A 17,632-nucleotide genomic window follows, 5' to 3' on the forward strand; every position below is an offset into this window, starting at 1 on the left:
CAGAAAGGGAAGACTCCCAAAATGTAAAGTCCAGCATAAAGTATTTCTTGCTAACATGCCTCCACTAAAATTAAACAGTAGTCTAGTTCCTCAGGATCAAAATAAAGTAATATCTTCCAGTGATATCCGGAAGCCCATTGATAACATTTTCTGATGGTCATCAAGCTGTTCGGCCGCTTTCTCATTTAGGAAAAAAACTTAGTTTATCTAAATTGAGTGTCTAGACTTTAACCCTCACTTTAGCAGACATGCCCGATCTAGATCCAGAAGGGCAGATCTATGTGAAATGTTCAGACAAACTGCTGCCTGTGTAAAATAATATGTGAACATCGTGAACATTTGGCATGAATCAAGCCCTTGTGGTCCAAATTGTTATCTAGATATGTTGCATTAAGTACTACAGATAATCTCCCTTTTGCTCTAATGTAGACAGTTCCTCCTTCTAGCGTTTTCTATCTTCCTATGCTTCCAATACCTTGTCCATCCTATGTCAGCTACCATCTACATTCAGTTCTATATCAGATAGGTCCAACATACCACCAGAATTATTGTCAGATTTTTTGACAGAACACCACAAAAGACAGATATACATTAAATGGATTTGAAAATGTAACAAGGAATCACTCCTTTTGGACCAACACTGGACATATGCACTCTTTTATTCTGTTCTCTGTACAGTTCTGATCCACTGAAAAGAGGCGCATATAGTGCGTGCTAAATGCAGACACACCGACTGTCTACTGTGCTGTACTCCAAAGTAGGAGTGAGGAGTGTGACATGGAGGAATGCCACCAGGGTCAGAATGACCCCCTATGCTTTTTAACTGATGCAAATAGTTTTCTAGACCATCTACTTTGTGATTGTCCTTCAAAGTGGACAAGTTCAAAGAGGGCAATCATAGCTGTGGGGCCTCCATGTTTCTTTATTTGCACTATGTACAGTATACTGCTTTACTTGTGTAAATATTTTTGCCTAGTATTGTCACATATAAATCTGCTCGCAAAGCCAAATATGGCCATCATAACAAATTAATGAATTATTCAATCACAAGTCTTTCAACCAGATTAAGTATACTACTCATAAACAGGTTCTAAAGAAATAGAGCAGATCCAATATTGGACACATTTTGTGTTTGCACCAGATCAATGATGGCCTCCATAGTTATGGGACTGAACTGTTTCTTTCATTTGATTAACATATATTATATGACCTAATTTGTGTAAACATTTTTGTCTAATACTGTTTCTTTTCCATATTTAGTTCACTACCACCAGTTTGTTTCCAAATTTCTTACTTAAAAATCTGCTCGCAATACCTAATACGGCCGATGCCATACATGACATTTCATAATGAACTATCAAATTATTAAATTACTCGAATTTCATTTTTTTAACATGCCTTTATTGTAGTTTTAGATTTTGACATTCTGCAAAAATTGGCAATTGCTACAACAATATGGGAAACAATACAGCTGGCACTGACATTAAAGTACACATTTTAAATTACAACTAGTAACCCAGTGATCTTTCTTACCCGAAAGTACCGAAGTTTGACAGCATATGTGCCCTGCAGAGGCCCAGTTCACAGTGAGGATAGGTAATTGCATCTAGACATATAAAATACATCTCATCGTTAACATAACGTGTTCCGAGGGAGCAACACCACTGTTGAAGGGGCCAGGCCCCCTTGACCCCAACTAGGGTGGGCCCGTGATATTGAGGTTGCCCAATGGTCCATCTGTACATAGGTATCCCACAACGTGGCAGCACCATCTCTGTCTTGCTGGTGTACATATCAGGGAATGGCATCAGCCTCTGACACTGCCCACTTGTGTACTGTTGTGATCCAGCCTGTCTCCAGAGGAGGTGCATCTACCTTTCAGGACATAGCTATCTGATGCTTAAATAAAATCATGGCTAAGTCCACAAACTTCATGAAGTATCTCGTTTTTTTGTCCTCTTTGCTATCCCCAAGAGACACAACAGGGAGTCGGGGGTCAACTAGATATCAACCACATTTGATATAACCACCATCAGCCACACCTACACCCGTGCTAGTACTGGGCACACCCATACCATGTGAAAAAGCAACATGTTGGGTTGCCCGTAGCGAGGGCACTCCAGAAAGGATCACGAGAAAATCCTGTGTGCCCAGTGGGAAGTGAGGTAAGTCTGGTGCAGGTAATTAAATTACGTGAATTTCAGGCAGGCATTGAGGGAAACTCGCATAACATGCAAAGTGCCATCCTCCATTGTTTAAGCGAGAGGCTCACGCCCAGGCAGGCTTCCTCACATTGCATGATCTCTGTTGCATGATCTCTGCTCTTGGCTAATAATGCACCATATATCATTTTGACCATCCATCTTTCCATCCCATGAGTAAGAACACAGCGGAGTCCCTCATGCAGCTCCGGCTCCCTTTGGCCCATACCCCGGGTGTCTCACCCTGCTAGCACAAATGCATTGTGTGCCAAAAAGAGGCCCACCCCAATCCATGAGAAACAAAAGGGACACAAACCCCCTTCTGTGTAAACATCACCTACTCAACTAACCCAGCCTCCCGCTGTGAGGCCGGGTCATGAATGGCTGGCATGGTTTTCATCTTTGGCACATTCCACAGCGGTAGTTGCAGTGCATAGAGTACCTGATGGTGCCAGGGCTGAATGTACCTTTTTCTACATAACTTAGCCACCCATGCCAATCTACTTAGTCCTCTCAGAGGGCTACACCTGGTCCATCATTCATACCTTGGTTCCCTGGAGTTCATCTCCGACAGCCACACTCTCAGCTATTGTACTGTTGCCCATCCATCTCATTGGCCACTGGAGTTGTGCTGCGGCATAATAATGCTCAAGGTCTGGCACCCCCAAACCCTGCCATCAGAAGCCTCTGAAGCATGGCAATCGATACTGTTCGTCAGCCTCCCCCCAAACCAGGTCTGACATCAGATCCATCAGCTCCTTCAAGAAGGAATGAGTGAGCACTGCTGGCAAGGGCTGTGAATAGGTACAGAAGGCGTGGTAAGATTAACATCTTTGCTATTGATGTACATCCCATATGGGAGAGTGGTCAAGGGCTGTTGCACAGCTGTGAACAGTCTACTGAGACTACCATCAAGAAGGTCTCTGTCTGAGAATTCCATGCACTAGGGCAGTCATTCAGTCTGCAACCTTGACCTTTCCAACTGTTCAACTCAACTCAGAGGAAAGAAGCAAGATATTGCTCCTGAGGCCAGTCATCACCCGAAGGGTTCTAATAGCTCGAGTAGGTCCAGTAACACCTGCTGATGGTCACCTATATATATAGAACGTCATCAGCATACAGGGATATTGCATGCCAGTCCACTCCCACAGCCATGCCCCAGTCAGGGCCCCTTGCCCTCAACAGGCAGGCCAGGGTTTCCATCTCCAGGGCAAAAGTTATGGGTGATAAGAAGCAACCCTGATGGGTGCCCAAGCGGATTTCAAACTTGTGCAAGATATGGTATCCCATTTTTACCCTAGCCTGTACAGTTGTGTAAAGTAGTTTATTCCAGCCAAGGAATTCAAGTCCCATACCCATGCCATCCAACACAAAGAATAGGTAGGACCATGCCAGTGTATCATATGCCTTCTCAATGTCTATGAACAATGCTGTCAGAATGTTGTTAGCTCCGTCTAAGGCCCCCGTCATATGGCACAGTCTGCGGGGGTTATAGAATGTTGCCCTATGGGGAATAAAGCCATTCTGGTCAGAGTGCACCAGTGTTGACAACACTGGCAATAGCCTATTTGCAAGTACCATGCTTAAAATACTGTAGTCAATATTGAGCACTGACAATTAGAGATAGGAGCTCACATCCAAGGGATCTCCGCCCAGTTTAGGAAGCACAACGAGGGGCTCATGAAGGGACTCAGGTAGAATTCTGTCTTGATGCGCCTCACAATATCCCTCAAGCAGGTTGGGAGCCAGAGTTGCTCTATAAGAGGCATAATATTCCACGGGGAACTCATTGGTGCCTGGCACTTTATTGCAGGTCATTTGTGGGATAGCTCTCAAACATCGTCTAACTGCAGAGGCTCCTCTAATTTCTGCACCTGTATCGGAGTCTGACAAGAGAGGGCGGCTGTTAAAAACTAAGTCTCTAGTTGGCAGAGGTATGTACCCTGTCCGAGTAGGGACCACAATCCTAGTCAGAGTAAGTCAATTCCATAACCTAAATTAACCTGTGCTCACCCTCTGGTAGCATTATGCAGAACAGGCAGGCCTAACTTAGAAAGCAATGTGTAAAGTATGTGTGTAACACACACAAAGTAGACACAATAACAACACCACAAAAAGACACCACACAGGTTTATGAAAAATAAAGGTTATTTATCTACGTAATCAAGACAAAGACGACAAAAGACCAATCAGTATGTTATGCAATATTGTTTTAAGATACTAATTCCACAGCAGTGCTGTATGAATCAATTGCGCTCTTCCAATGGGGAATATTGTAATGTCTTTTCACTGGTGCAGAGTTGGCTGGTCTGCATCGCACTTGCCCTCTGTGGTCTCAAAGGGGGCCGGGATGTCACCACCATGTGGGTCACTATGGACTCAGGTCAGGCCAGGTGCTGAAACAGACAAGGGGGAGCCACTGGCTTATGAATCCCGCAGCAACTCTGCTCTGAGACAGCAAGGCTTGACAAGTCGTATTGAGCAGTTCTTATTGGTGGAGCAGGACGGAGGCTGTGGGAAGCCTTCGCAGAGATCAGACTGTCCTCTCAAGAGCTAACGCTGCTTTGGCAGGGCCGCGGGGGGGAGCTCTGCGCTTACCCAGAAAAGTCCTGAGTTGAAGTTCCACATCTGGCTTCTCGTTGACGGCCAGCACCACTTCAACTGAGTGCCGCAAACTTGGGCAGAGGCACCACTCTCACAAGTGGAACGTGAATCCTTGCACAGCAACCACCAGGGCAGAGCAGTATGGGGCTACAATGAAGCACTACGTTTGATGGACTAGTTCTTTAGCACAGTTCCAATTCAGCAGAGCGTCACAGGGTTTTGTATAAGTGCTGCTCACAAGGTTTTTGATGTCCCTGAGACCTCACTGAAAACAGGGGGCAAGCCAACAAGCTCTTGGAGTCGCTCTGGTGGATAGGTTTTGGTTCTTGCAAGTGGGCAGAGGTCAGCAGGCAGCAGGGCAGCTCAGTCAGGCAGAGTGGCAGTCCCTTGAAACACTCAAGCCCAGCAACATGGCAGTCCTTAAGCACACGAGCCTTTACTACAGCGTATTTTCTTTCAGGTCCAGAGCATACTGATTTTAGTGGGTCTGGATTCCAGTACTTATCCTAAAAAGTATCTTTGATGTGGGGGATAACTTCAAAAGGTTTCTGTGAAGTGCACAGGTCCCCCTTTCAGCTCAGCCCCACCTCCAGTCTATCAGTGGGGGTAATCAGCCCTTTTGTGAGGGCTCTGGCCATTACCCTTTGAGATGTAAGTTGGTGCCCTTCCGAACCTCCTCCTCAGGAGGACCCATCAGTGTGCAGATGAATGCAGATACAGCTGAGTATACTGTGTTGTGGTTGTCTGAAAGGAATGCCCAAGTGTAGCTGTTACCTGGCCCAAGCCAGACGTGTATTGGAGATAGGCTGTAGGCACACAGGGCAGTGAGGGTAGAGAAATGTCCACTTTCTAACAGTGGCATTTCTAAAATAGTAATAATAAATCTGGCTTTACCTGTAAAGAGGATTTATCATTACCATTACAATGATACCAAACATGATACAGCTACGCCTCTCAGATCAGAAATTACGCTTAAAGGTATTATAAGTGATTGCCGATGCTGGCCTATGAGAGTGGCAGGCCTTACTGTAATGAAAAACGACTTTGGACATTTTTTCACTACCAGGACATGCAAAACTTAGAAGTATATGTCCTGTCTTGTACTTTCATAGCATCCTGCCCTATGAGCTACCTAGGGCCTACATTAGGGGTGACATATGTAGGAAAAGGGGATACCAGTGAGACTGAACACACAGTGTTTTCAGGGCTACTTGAGTGGGTGACACAATCAGCGCTGCAAGCCCACTAGTAGCATTTAATTTATAAGCCCTGGGTATATGGTATACCACTTTGCAAGGGACTTACATGTAAATTAAATATGCCAATTGTGGATACACCAATGTTACCATATTTTAAGGGAGAAGCACAGTCACTTTAGCACTGGTTAGCAGTGGTAAAGTGCTCAGAGTCCTAAGGCCAACAAAGAGATACAGCAACAAAACAGGAGGTAAAGGCAAAAATTCTGAGGGAAGCCCACCCTAAAGATACCAGGTCTAATACATGTCCCCCCCAGCTGAAAGTGGGGAGAGCTATCCTACCTCTAGGGAGTTCTCATCACTAAGGCGGAAAAAAATGGATAGACCATCAGCATTGGTGTGGTGTACCTAAGGTCTGTGTTCCACACTGAAGTCCATACCCTATAGGGAAATGCACCACCACAACAGTTTGGGGTTTTTGACCCTCATGTGCATTAGCCACAAAAAGATACGGCAACGAAACAGGAGGTAAAGGCAAAAAGTCTGGGGGAAGACCACCTTAAGAATGTCAGGTCTAACAGCGGCCGACCGCACATAAGCCCCGACCCGGTCCAGCCCGTAACAGGGGGGAGCAGAATATAACACTTCATAGTAATACACGCATATCACATTGATATCCATTTGATTACTCATGGTGTGACTGTCAATATCTTGGATCACCCCTATCATTTGTGATTATAACAGCAAGGCCAGGATATGCCCCAGCTTGTTGTAATCGGTGTGTTGCTTGGTGAGATATGTTTTATAGTCAATATTACTAAGTTGATGTGTCATGTCTGTATGATTTTCCACAGTGCCCTAAGGTGTGCCAGAGCCTCCAAATCAGTCACCGCCTCCTACTCAGCTACAAATAGCTGCCCCTCCAGTGTTAGCAGGCTATTGGGCAGGGATATTTTGACCCCTCATGTGGTTTTAATGCAGTGCACCCTGAAAATCACTTTCAGCGCATCCCACTCTATCCTCTTTTTCCCCATCATCCCCTCATTTTCCTCAAAATAATGCTGATTGTGCGTCACTATGGCCTCTTGGAAGGCTGTATCCAGGAGGGCGTTCAGTCGCAGTCTCCATGTGGGGATCTTGGCCCAAACTAACCCCCCCACTGGAAAGGGACATGCAGAAGTCTGTAATTAGATAACACCCACCCCAGATATTTTGAGCTGACTACCTTAGGCCAGAACTCGGTATTCCCAAAAATGTAGTCCAGCCTAGTATGCACCTGGCAGCCCGGGCATAGTAAGAAAATTTAGCTTTTTCCAGGTGTCCTAACCACCACACATCTTGGAGTTGTACTGCCACATTTCATTGCCAAAAGAGCTGCATCAACCAGATACCCTGCGCCTCTGTGAGCGGAGGCACGCAGCGATCTGCCTCCGTGCAATGAATGCAGTTAGAATCACCACTCCAGAACACTGGTGCTTGAGGATCCCTGAGCAAGGCTGGTGAATGGGTGTCAATAAGCTCCGCCTAAAGCACATTTGGGACATATACGGCTACCACCAACAAGCGTCTGCCATCTAGCACATCTTATAACATCACATACCTCCCTTCTGTGTCAATCACCACCCTACTGCGTACAAATGGAACTCCTGGGGCTATCCATATCAGAACCCCACATGCATATTCTGAGTACCCAGTCCCAAACACTTGTCCACTCCACCACTTGGCCACCTTCGTCAGTTCCTTTTTTGATAGGTGCGACTCTTGTATACACGCTGTATGTATGTGTCATCATCTGAGATATATGCATATCCTATGCCTCCGCCCTGGCGTCGCCATACCCCTGATATTCCAGGTTGATACATTATAGGTCGTCCACATAACCCCAGGTGAGCCACGTGTGCCTGCAACTGTGCCCCCCCACTCCCAACCCACTCACCTCCCCTAGTGTCTTCCTCCATGCCAAACCACAACCATGAAACATCAACATAACAATAACTCTCTCTCTCTTTGCTTGAACGCAGCCATGCATCTTTACACAACCTTCCCCCCCACACACACACCCAATGTGTCCAACAGCAAAGCCTAGGGCACAAAAAGTGTATTTGCTGTAAATCTGTTTGGGAGCAGAAAAGTCAGTTACCTCTGGCCCCTTGTCTAGCAGTTGTGCTGTGATGTGCTAACCACCTGGGGAAACCCAGGGTCTGCCAATAGACTCCCCCACCAGTTCGGGATGATGAGCCATCGCATGGCTCACCACTCCAACAAAGTCACGGCGCTGTTGTGGTGATCCCTTCAGTGTGATTGTCTTCTCTTCCTCCGAGGCCTCTGCGCTGGGAGCCCCCGGAACAGATACCAGCTCCATCTCAGGCCTGGACCTTGTACCTGTTTGTGCCATGCAAGGTGATCCCTGCCACCACTTGCACCTTGCTCCTCTGAAGGAATGGCTTGTGGCCAGAGGGGATGACGGCAAAAGGCTTACTTCTGCTCCATCCCAGCATGTCACCCCCCCTCTACTCCAGGCGGATCATCAAGCCCTTGGACCTCAGTGACGTCCAGGCCTCCTCCAGAATGTGAAAGAAATGGGATATGTCTAAATCCACCACCCGAAGTTGTGCCACACGAGTAATGAATATGACAGCCCCAGGGTCTGGAGTTGTGCCTCAACAGCCCCAAAAGTGTTGTGTTTCCTCTGAACGTTGGCCGTATATTCTGGATATGCCATAATGAGGTTCCCGTTGTACCACCAGGGGCCTTTTGCCAGGAACATCTGCAACAGCACGTCCTGCTCTCTAAAGCTCAACAACTGTACTATCACTGGGCGTGGGAGCCTACAGGGGGACCTCCGACCAGGGATTCTATGCATCCTCTTGATGGAAAAGAACTTTGGGATCAGATTGGCCAGAAGCGTAAACAGCAGTCAGTCCTTCAAGAATAACTCCTTATTTGGGTACTCCAACTTCTCAGGGAAGCCAAGAAAGTGGACATTGTTGCACCAAGAGTGCCCCTCCACATCCTCTGCTCAAGCCTTTAGCTCTTGCACCTCCCCCTATTGTATCTTTAGGTGGTCCTGCATGGTCGCCATGGTGGGCCGTATTGACATCAGGGAGGATTCTGCATCATACATTTTATTTACAAACTTCGAGTAATCAGCCTGCAGCTGCCTTGTTTCCACTTGTATTTCTCCCAGTTGGGCCTTCATAGCAGTCTTTGAGTCATGAATGGCTTGTAGGATTTTGTCAAACATTTCTGTGTGTTTCTCAAGTGTGGCCTCTAGCGGACAGATCGGATACGCAGGCACAGTGGACGCCATCAGCATGTCCATAATCGGTTTTGGACTTGGGGACCTTAAGCCTACCCATGACCAGACAGCGATAGCCCTGAGGTCCTCCATACAATGGAGATGGGGAGGGAGAGACACCCTCACAGTACCCAGGGCCTGCAGGCCCTTTCCCAAGAAGGCAAGATTCCCTAAGTTCTCACAGGAGGGCCCGGTTGGCACAGTCACTCTTGTGCCATGTCTCACTGTCCACATGAGGGGGCCCCGCTAGCAGCTCTCCACCAAAACAAAATCTCTTCACCTCTGAGTCTCCTTAGCGAGTCTCCGAGGGTACCACTCCAATCTCAGCAGCCACAAGACAGTCCAAAACCCCAAGCACTGCCTATCTAGGCAAATGTGGCCAAAGAACCATGGGTCATTGGTTAGAGGTCGCGCCCATGCCCCCTGCACTGCCACATGGCCTCAGGATCCATCACTGGCGTGAGACAGTCCAAGCATCACTGCAGCTCTTCTTAATGCTCGACCTCTGGTTTGGGGCCCTCGGCCACTCTCCTTCAGGAGGCCGCGTGACGACCACAGACCCTCACAACAACAGCCCAGACTCGTCAAAACATGGCGATGGAAAGCAGGGAAGGGGGAGCTGGCTGCCCCGTCCCAGGAGCCCTTTGTTACAAGGAAATCTTTTCGTGCCCCGCGCCCCCTCTTTCAGCCACTGCTCTGTCCTTCCTTGCGAGCACCCTGCCTGGTTCAGCCGTACTTTTTTCACGGTCGCCGGTCTTTCGTTGCAGGCAAGCACTGCGTCATGATTGGAGCCCTAGAGTTTCCTCTGTCCATTGCGCCTGTTCCTCAGCACTGATCCTCAGTTTGTGGCTTCCCCGCCACGGTTGCGACTCATCACGAGGTCACCTGCGGTCATCACTGCACTGACGGTATGTGCTGTTCTTCGAGTGGGGCACGGTCGCTCACTGCTGCTCTCCGATCCAGGCTACGGGGCCGCAGAGCTTCTCCCTCGTGGGCCAGGCCTTACTTGCGGGATGCAGCGCTGCCGCCTTCGTATCGGGGCAGAAGCCACCGACTGACCCCCATTTGCGCCTGGGAGGTCGCACCAGTTGGTGTGAGTCTCGGCGGGCCAAGCCGGTTTGGGACATGGCAGGATTTTCGGGGGCAGGAGCCAGTGTGATTGCACTCGGCTCCATCTTGGCCATGCCCCAAATCACTTGACTATCATCCAGTGGAATAACATTAATCAATAATTGATCCTTATAAAATAAAAATAAATAGAATATAGCCAATATTGCACAGAAATTGTGTACGTGACACATTTATCAGAGTATAGGTGACTGCTTCCATTGTTAACGGTAAGCTCTTCTCTCCACTGTGGCCGCCTGCGTTAGTTCGTGTATTATGCGAATGCGAGGACAAGCTAAAGGCCGATGTGTCCTGTTAGCAAGAAATCTGCTAATCTTTCACAACATTCACTCATGCAAAGGTGAGTCTCCGATAAAGACAAGAGATGTCTACCCTTTACCTGATACCCTTTACAAATGACTTACTTTGTGTTTTTCCACCCAGAGCAACAGCTGCCTTAAGTTCTGGCCTAAGCACACCCTTAGTAATTTATGATACTCAAAGCTCTAGATGCAAGTAGAGGATACTCTTACACTTTCCAACGCTAAGATTTCTATCAGCAATATACTTGTACACCTCCTCGCCTCTGCCCACCTCTCCCATCCGTATAGTTAGATCTCCATAGTGCAGGCCCAAAAATATGTCATCACATAGTCCACGCACACATTGAAACGCATTGCACGTGGTTTGAAGTGATGCACATGTGTTTTCACTTTGGCCGTGCCACTTACATCACTTCTACCTAGAATTTAAGAATGTGGCTAACATTTCCCTGTGCACTGCAGTCCTGAGGATGGTCTCAAGTATTTACTGCCTTATGAGGCTGAAATGTCAATAGTGATTCGACTTCTTTTGCTGTGATCATCAGGACAAACTCAGTACTAAAATACTTTACTCTCTGAACTGCTTCACACCAAGAGTGGATTGAGCATACATTTGTCAAACTGTTCTTATAATTTACAATGTTAGTATATAGGATGAATATATGATTCTTGCTGTTTATATACCATATGGATCTCTATTCACTGCATCTCACTGTTACAATAAAGTGCACTGACTAAATGAACTGCTCACATACTGTTACACTTATTCTTTTCCTTTCCATTTTGCTCTTTTTGTAATTTTCCTTGGAATTCCTTGAATTTTTTCAGCAGAATGGTTCTAGATGTCTTTTTGGTTAGACAAACAGATAATTCAAGATTAAGTGGGTAATAATAAGGCCTGGGTGGAGTTCACGGAGTTCTACTCAGTGGAATTCTGCGGAGTTCAGCGCTTGAAATGGAAAAATAGAAACGCAGGTACTCTGTATCAGAGAACCTGTTTGTTTCTGAGAAGTGCTGGTACTCTCCAATTAAAAGTATTACGTTTTCCTTGAGTAGTGCAGGTACTCTCCCTCTAAAAATAAAAAATTGCCGGTACTCAGTACCAGACAGTACCGACCCATTTAAAGCACTGGCGGAGTTGATTTAAAACTCAGTGGAATTCCACAGAGGAGGAGCTCCATGAGCCACAGAGTGGCGCCCTCTCCTGAATGCACCTGATCTCGGAAGCGCTAAGCAGACTCTGCTTAGCACTTCAGAGATCAGGCGCATTCAGGAGAGGACCTTAGGAAGTGAAATTTGCAGTTTCAGACATCTTGTGCACTGGCCTGTCCCGTGTGCACTGCACACTGGCAAGGCCTGTGCATAAGAGGCCTGAAACTGCAGCTTTCTTTCGCTGCCTATGGCCCTGGCCTGAATTCAGGCCAGGGCCGTAAGCAGCACAAGTGTGCACAAAAGAAAAAATTATAAAACAAGGGCTCACCTGGGTCTGCATTGCCAGCAGCTTGGCACTCTGCCTCCCTCTTCCCCTTGCTCCAGGGCCTGGCCCGGGCTGCTGGCAGAGGGAGGCCTAGAGAATCTGGAGTTGGTGCCGGCAGCAGCTCCATGCTGCTGTGCCAACATCGGGCTGAGAATTCACACTGCAGCCCAGTTATGGGCTACACAGCGCAAGTGCAGACTATCTGCCCGTGCACTGTGTGGCCCATAACTGGGCTGCAGTGTGCACGTGGTGGGCTCTGCTCTGCTGGCGGGGCTAGCAGAGCTTTTGGGTGAACTCTGCCCTTCAAGAGGAGCGCGGAATGCCAAAAACTCTGTTAGCTCCGCCAGCGGAGCAGAGCTCGCCACCCAACCCTAGTAATACTTCCCGTAATTGACTGGTGGTCATTTACTGCAGTTTAAATAAAAGCCAGCTGTGCAGAGCGTTCACAGCTGAGCTTGAAACGTCTAGTGTGCAAGGTTTTCAAGCTGTGTGATAGAGGCTATACACCATGTAGCTCTGTGGTGAGGACTGAGATTCTGCGTCACAAGGTGGCAACATGTGAGTACTGTGTGTCACAAGGCGGCAGCACTTGAGTTGGCAGACCTGTGACAGACATTTTGTTGCTGGGGCAACTCTGAACCACACCAGCCCGCCTCTAGGGCGTGAGATGCAGTGACGACAGACTTCCATGTTATGCTGCCAAAACAAAGGCGTGCTCCCCACACGGGCCCTGCCTGTGCCTCCAGGCGATTTTTAACTGTCACTGAAAAATTGATGAACAAGTCAGAAGACAAAGGCGGATGGAATAATGAACACTGTGTTCGAATTTGTTCCTCAGTTCAGGAGAAGCCTTCCTACTGACATGCTTTGTATTGAAACCATCTGCTAGAGGAACAAAAAAAATATCAAAGGAGTTCCCTCCTCGCTGTAAACAGGTTGTTGTGGCTATACTTTGAACTTTTGCTGCAGATCTACCGTAGAGGGGCTGTGGCAAAGAACTGTGGCCCCTATTTATCACTATTCCACACAATGCACTGCAGCAAGCCAACTTGATGCTCGATGTGAAAGGGAGAGGGCAGAGATGGGCAGTATTTCACATTAACCAGTGCATTCCTGCTCTTTGCCTGTGCTGGTGCACAAACTGCTGCCTAGCACAAATGTAGGCACCCTTGCACCATGATGCAAGTGTGTCTGCTTTGAAGGCAGAATTGTTTTTGTGCAGGAAGACACATCTTCCTGCACACAAACAATCCTCAGAGGCATTTTTCTCTTTCTGTGTGCGTTGAACAAGGTAACACACATAGAAGGAGGAAACAATGAGAAGAAATAAAGATATTTCTCCTTGTTGCGCGTCTGGTGGGGAGACGTACAATTTTGACACATTGTGAACATTGACTACCAGTGTTGATAAATCTGGCAATGTTTCAGAATGTCTAGGCAGTGGGCAGGTGCGTGGGAGCACCCATGCTGCACCCAACACATGCCCCCTTGCTGCACATTAATGCAAAGCAGCGATTGTGCTGCCTTGTGTTACTCTAGATTTATCAGGCCAAGCAGGACCACACATGGTGGCCTTATGTGGCTTGGTAAAACTCATTCAGGCTTTCCATCGCCTTTATATCCCCTTGCATGGTGCACACCCTTGATTTATGATGCAAACCACATATAATAACAATTGTAGACAGAGCTTTGTGTCAAAAAATCACTCCTGGTTGAGGCAGGCACAAGGAAGGAGCAAGGTTTTCTCTTCTCCAAATTCTTGTAACTTTGCACATGTGGCATACTGTATAACACATATAAAAGTGGGAAAAGTTTAAAAGTAAATGTACGCATTTAAAAACGTATATTTTCACTAAATCATAGGCTCTGATTATGTGCGTCAGTAGTGACTGTTCTATGTAAAATGAATTGTTCACGGGCTTCTTTTCTGGGGAATGTTTCCAAACATGCTAACATTTTATAGTAGAAACGAGGAAAATTAAAAAATCAAAAAATATATTTTCCTAACTGACTTATAGAGGCAATTTTAGGCAGGAGACAAGTAAAATTGATTTATTTTTGGCTTAAAAAAAAACAGGAGTTTCCATCCTGTGTTGGCATGTATGTGTTTCAGGTTCAGGACAGAGCTGTTTTGTTGCAGTATAATGGAATGGCTTTTTGGCTTATTCCCTATAGGCGAGCTAACTCAATGCTATGTCCCTAGTATACCCAATATAACTAGGATACATAAGGCCTGTGACATAGAGTGTCCCCTCAGAAACGGTAGTACTTATTGTGCCATTTTACACAGACCTATCGAGTCCTAAGGTAGTGTGCAACATACTAAAAAGTAAAATATGTTTTTGCATGTTCTAGCTGCAAAAACTCAAAACTGTTATTTTTGCTGCAAGGGAGAATGGTTTTCTCATTGGTGAGTACAGGTCACATGCTGGACAACTCAGCTGTGCAAACGTCTGAATGGTACTACCAAAGTTGACACATCAGGGTATAAAACAACTTGTTACATTAATCCCAAGTTGTAATTAATGTAACTTGCTGCCACATTAAACGTTTAGAAGGTTGCTACTCTGTTGCCCAAGTTTCCAGTGCCCATTTGCCGAGGCTGTCCATTAAACAACTTTCTCCCACCTGGTGAGATGTGTAAACTGTCCCCAGGACAAGTAACAATTGAGGACTACCATGGGAGGAGGTGTTACCTTCTCCTGGATGGAAGCCTCACACTGTGTTAGCACAAAAGGTAAGCTTCAAAGGGGAAGCCGCCTTTGAAGGGCAACTGATAACCACACTCCAGATAACCACACTCAAGAAGGGCTGCTCCTTTGTTCAGGTAAACTGGTTGGCATCGGGGACAGGGAGTGGAAAACACTGGCCAACCAGTTGTCCCATGGGTATGTAGCCCAGTGGTAGCCACATCTCTGGGCAGGCTACCAAGCTCTTGTGGACGCTGCAGGGGTTCTGTCATCTTGAGAGTGGGCAAAATGGCGCCTTCTGCAACTGTTGGACGCCACACTACATAGGAAGTTGTCATCAGGCTGGAGTGAACCTAGTATTAGCTACTGGCAATGACCTCACGGTGAAGGCACTTTCAGGGCATAAAAGTAACACCCATGGCATCCAGAACTCAGATGTCACTTGACTGAAAGAAGAGGACTGAAGTACTGCTCCACTGACCTTGGATGCGGCAAAGAAGAGGCTGTACTGAAGTTGGACTGCACCTCCTGCTCCTTGGGCTAGCAAAGGAAAAGACTGTGCCTGCTGTGTTCTGCTCATGGAGAAGTAATTTCTGGAGCCCTGCTTGAAGCGGTGACTCTGATAGCTGGTTGTCTGACTTCCTGTTTGTAGCACACCAACGCTGAAGAAGCCTGGTGGGGTGAGTTGGTTGCCCAGATCGCCAATCCCCACTGCTGTGCAGCCCAAATAACCAAGAACGGATGCTCAAAAGTTGCAACCAAGTTTGCTGGACCCAGGAGAGTTGTCAGAGTGCACATTGGTTGCCCAGCAAGGAAGTTATCGCCAAAGGAAGTAAACAGCTGTGCCAGGCAACTGGTAGCTCAGTGGTGGCTGGACTTCTGCTGACCCTGAGAAGAGTTTGTTCGATGTCAACTCTTGTGGCCGGTATCACCTCATCAGGATCATGAACCGAGGAGTAGCCTAAGGAAGACCTCCACCGACTACTCAACATCTTCTGCATTCTTCAGCATCATCAGCATCCTGTAACCCTTACATTTGGACCACTCCATAGAAGCCAATGATAATGAGCCATAGGTGCTAGAGCTGAACTGGAGACTGCCTTTGTTAAAGAGGTAACTGTTTTATTACACTTTGCTGTTCCACTTGACTGGCTCCCTTCTGGAGTTAGTCACCCAATGTAAGTCGAAGTAACCGCATACCAACCTGTAAAAGTTCACAATTGAGAGAAAAGCTTGGATATACTGTTTCGTATAAAATCTATATGTTTAAAACCCTTCTGTGAATCTTTTTCGTTTTGGTGTCCATGAATTAATTAAAATATAGTCTGCTGTGATAAATTGGTGCCAGATTTCTTGAGTGTCGAGTTTCTTTCTTCTACAGTTGTTTTTGTGCTGTTTAGATGCTTTAGACCTCCTCCTTTGTATAAGCCTGACTTCTCAGAGACACAGCATCTCAGGGTTGAGCTAAGTAATAACAAACGAAACCTGACTGGTCCTTAAGGAAACGTTAGTGTATTACACAGTGAGGTCTCACAACCACACCATATAATAAAACCCTTTTCCGCACTGGCAGTAAATCTTAACAGAGAGGCTGATATATCAAAGGTCACTGGATTTCCACTCCTGTCTTACAAATGAGAAGTGCTCCACTCAGGAGGATGTAGGCAGGTAGACTTGGAGATTTTCGGCCAATCTTCGGACAACTGTACTCAGCCATGCTTCTCCTATGCTCACTTGAGCAGCCCAGACATCAGGCTTTCAATGGAACCTTGAAGGGTAAGAAAACAAGAACAAGCAAAGAAGTTGTGCTGAAGTAAACAAAGTAGGTGTGTCAGTGAAAGAACCAACGTTTGCCTTTTTTGATGTCGTTTGCTATTTCTGGCCCAACGCACATCTCATGTCCCTTGTTAGGATGGCAGTCTTTTGGGCAGGGTTGCATCGATCTCCATGGAGTTTCCACACAACATGGGACTGTTCTCCTGCTTGTTGTAACAACTGATATCTGAGCACAACATAAAACCTTGCAGTCTTATCAATGGAATAAGGTGCGGAATGCGAGTCGGCACCTCCAGAAATAGAGTTTAATTCCGACTTTCATCTTTGTTATTTTTTTTAAGAATTAGCAGTGAGTGAGTGAAATTGATGCTGGATTGTGGTTCCCCCCCCAGGCATTTTCCCAAATTGCCAATTTAAAAGAGAAACCCAGGAACACCCATTCAGCAATAACCACAAAGCACCACCCAGCCTTTGTTTTGATTTCTGTTGCGAAGGTGATCTCACATGAAATATGACTGCTTTATTGTTGAAGTAAAAATTGCTTCTTCAGTTATTAACTCCACTTAATCCCTTACAGTTTTAGCAAATTAATTACTGTGGTTAATCCCTTGAATGGCAAATGCATTACTCGTCTTAATCCGTCATCATGACCTGTTTTACCATCCTATGATTAAATCAATTCCTCTCCCATTGAGTGTGCCTGATCACTCACACACACGTTCAAGCAGACACACATCCACACACATGCGTACGCACACATACCCTGACATAGGGGAATAGTGCTTTGGGGTGAAAATTATGTGTCTCTCTGGGAAAAGGTGTACATGAATAAAAAATCAAAGCATCTTACCACTCAACTGAATGTCAGTGGTGGTACATGGTGCTCTAAGGGTGTCAATCTTTAATATGAGGCGGCAGTGTTAAATTTTATTTTCAGCGTGAATTGACAAAGGTCAACAT

The sequence above is a fragment of the Pleurodeles waltl genome, chromosome 6, assembly GCF_031143425.1.
Source record: "Pleurodeles waltl isolate 20211129_DDA chromosome 6, aPleWal1.hap1.20221129, whole genome shotgun sequence".
Lineage (NCBI taxonomy): Eukaryota > Metazoa > Chordata > Amphibia > Caudata > Salamandridae > Pleurodeles > Pleurodeles waltl.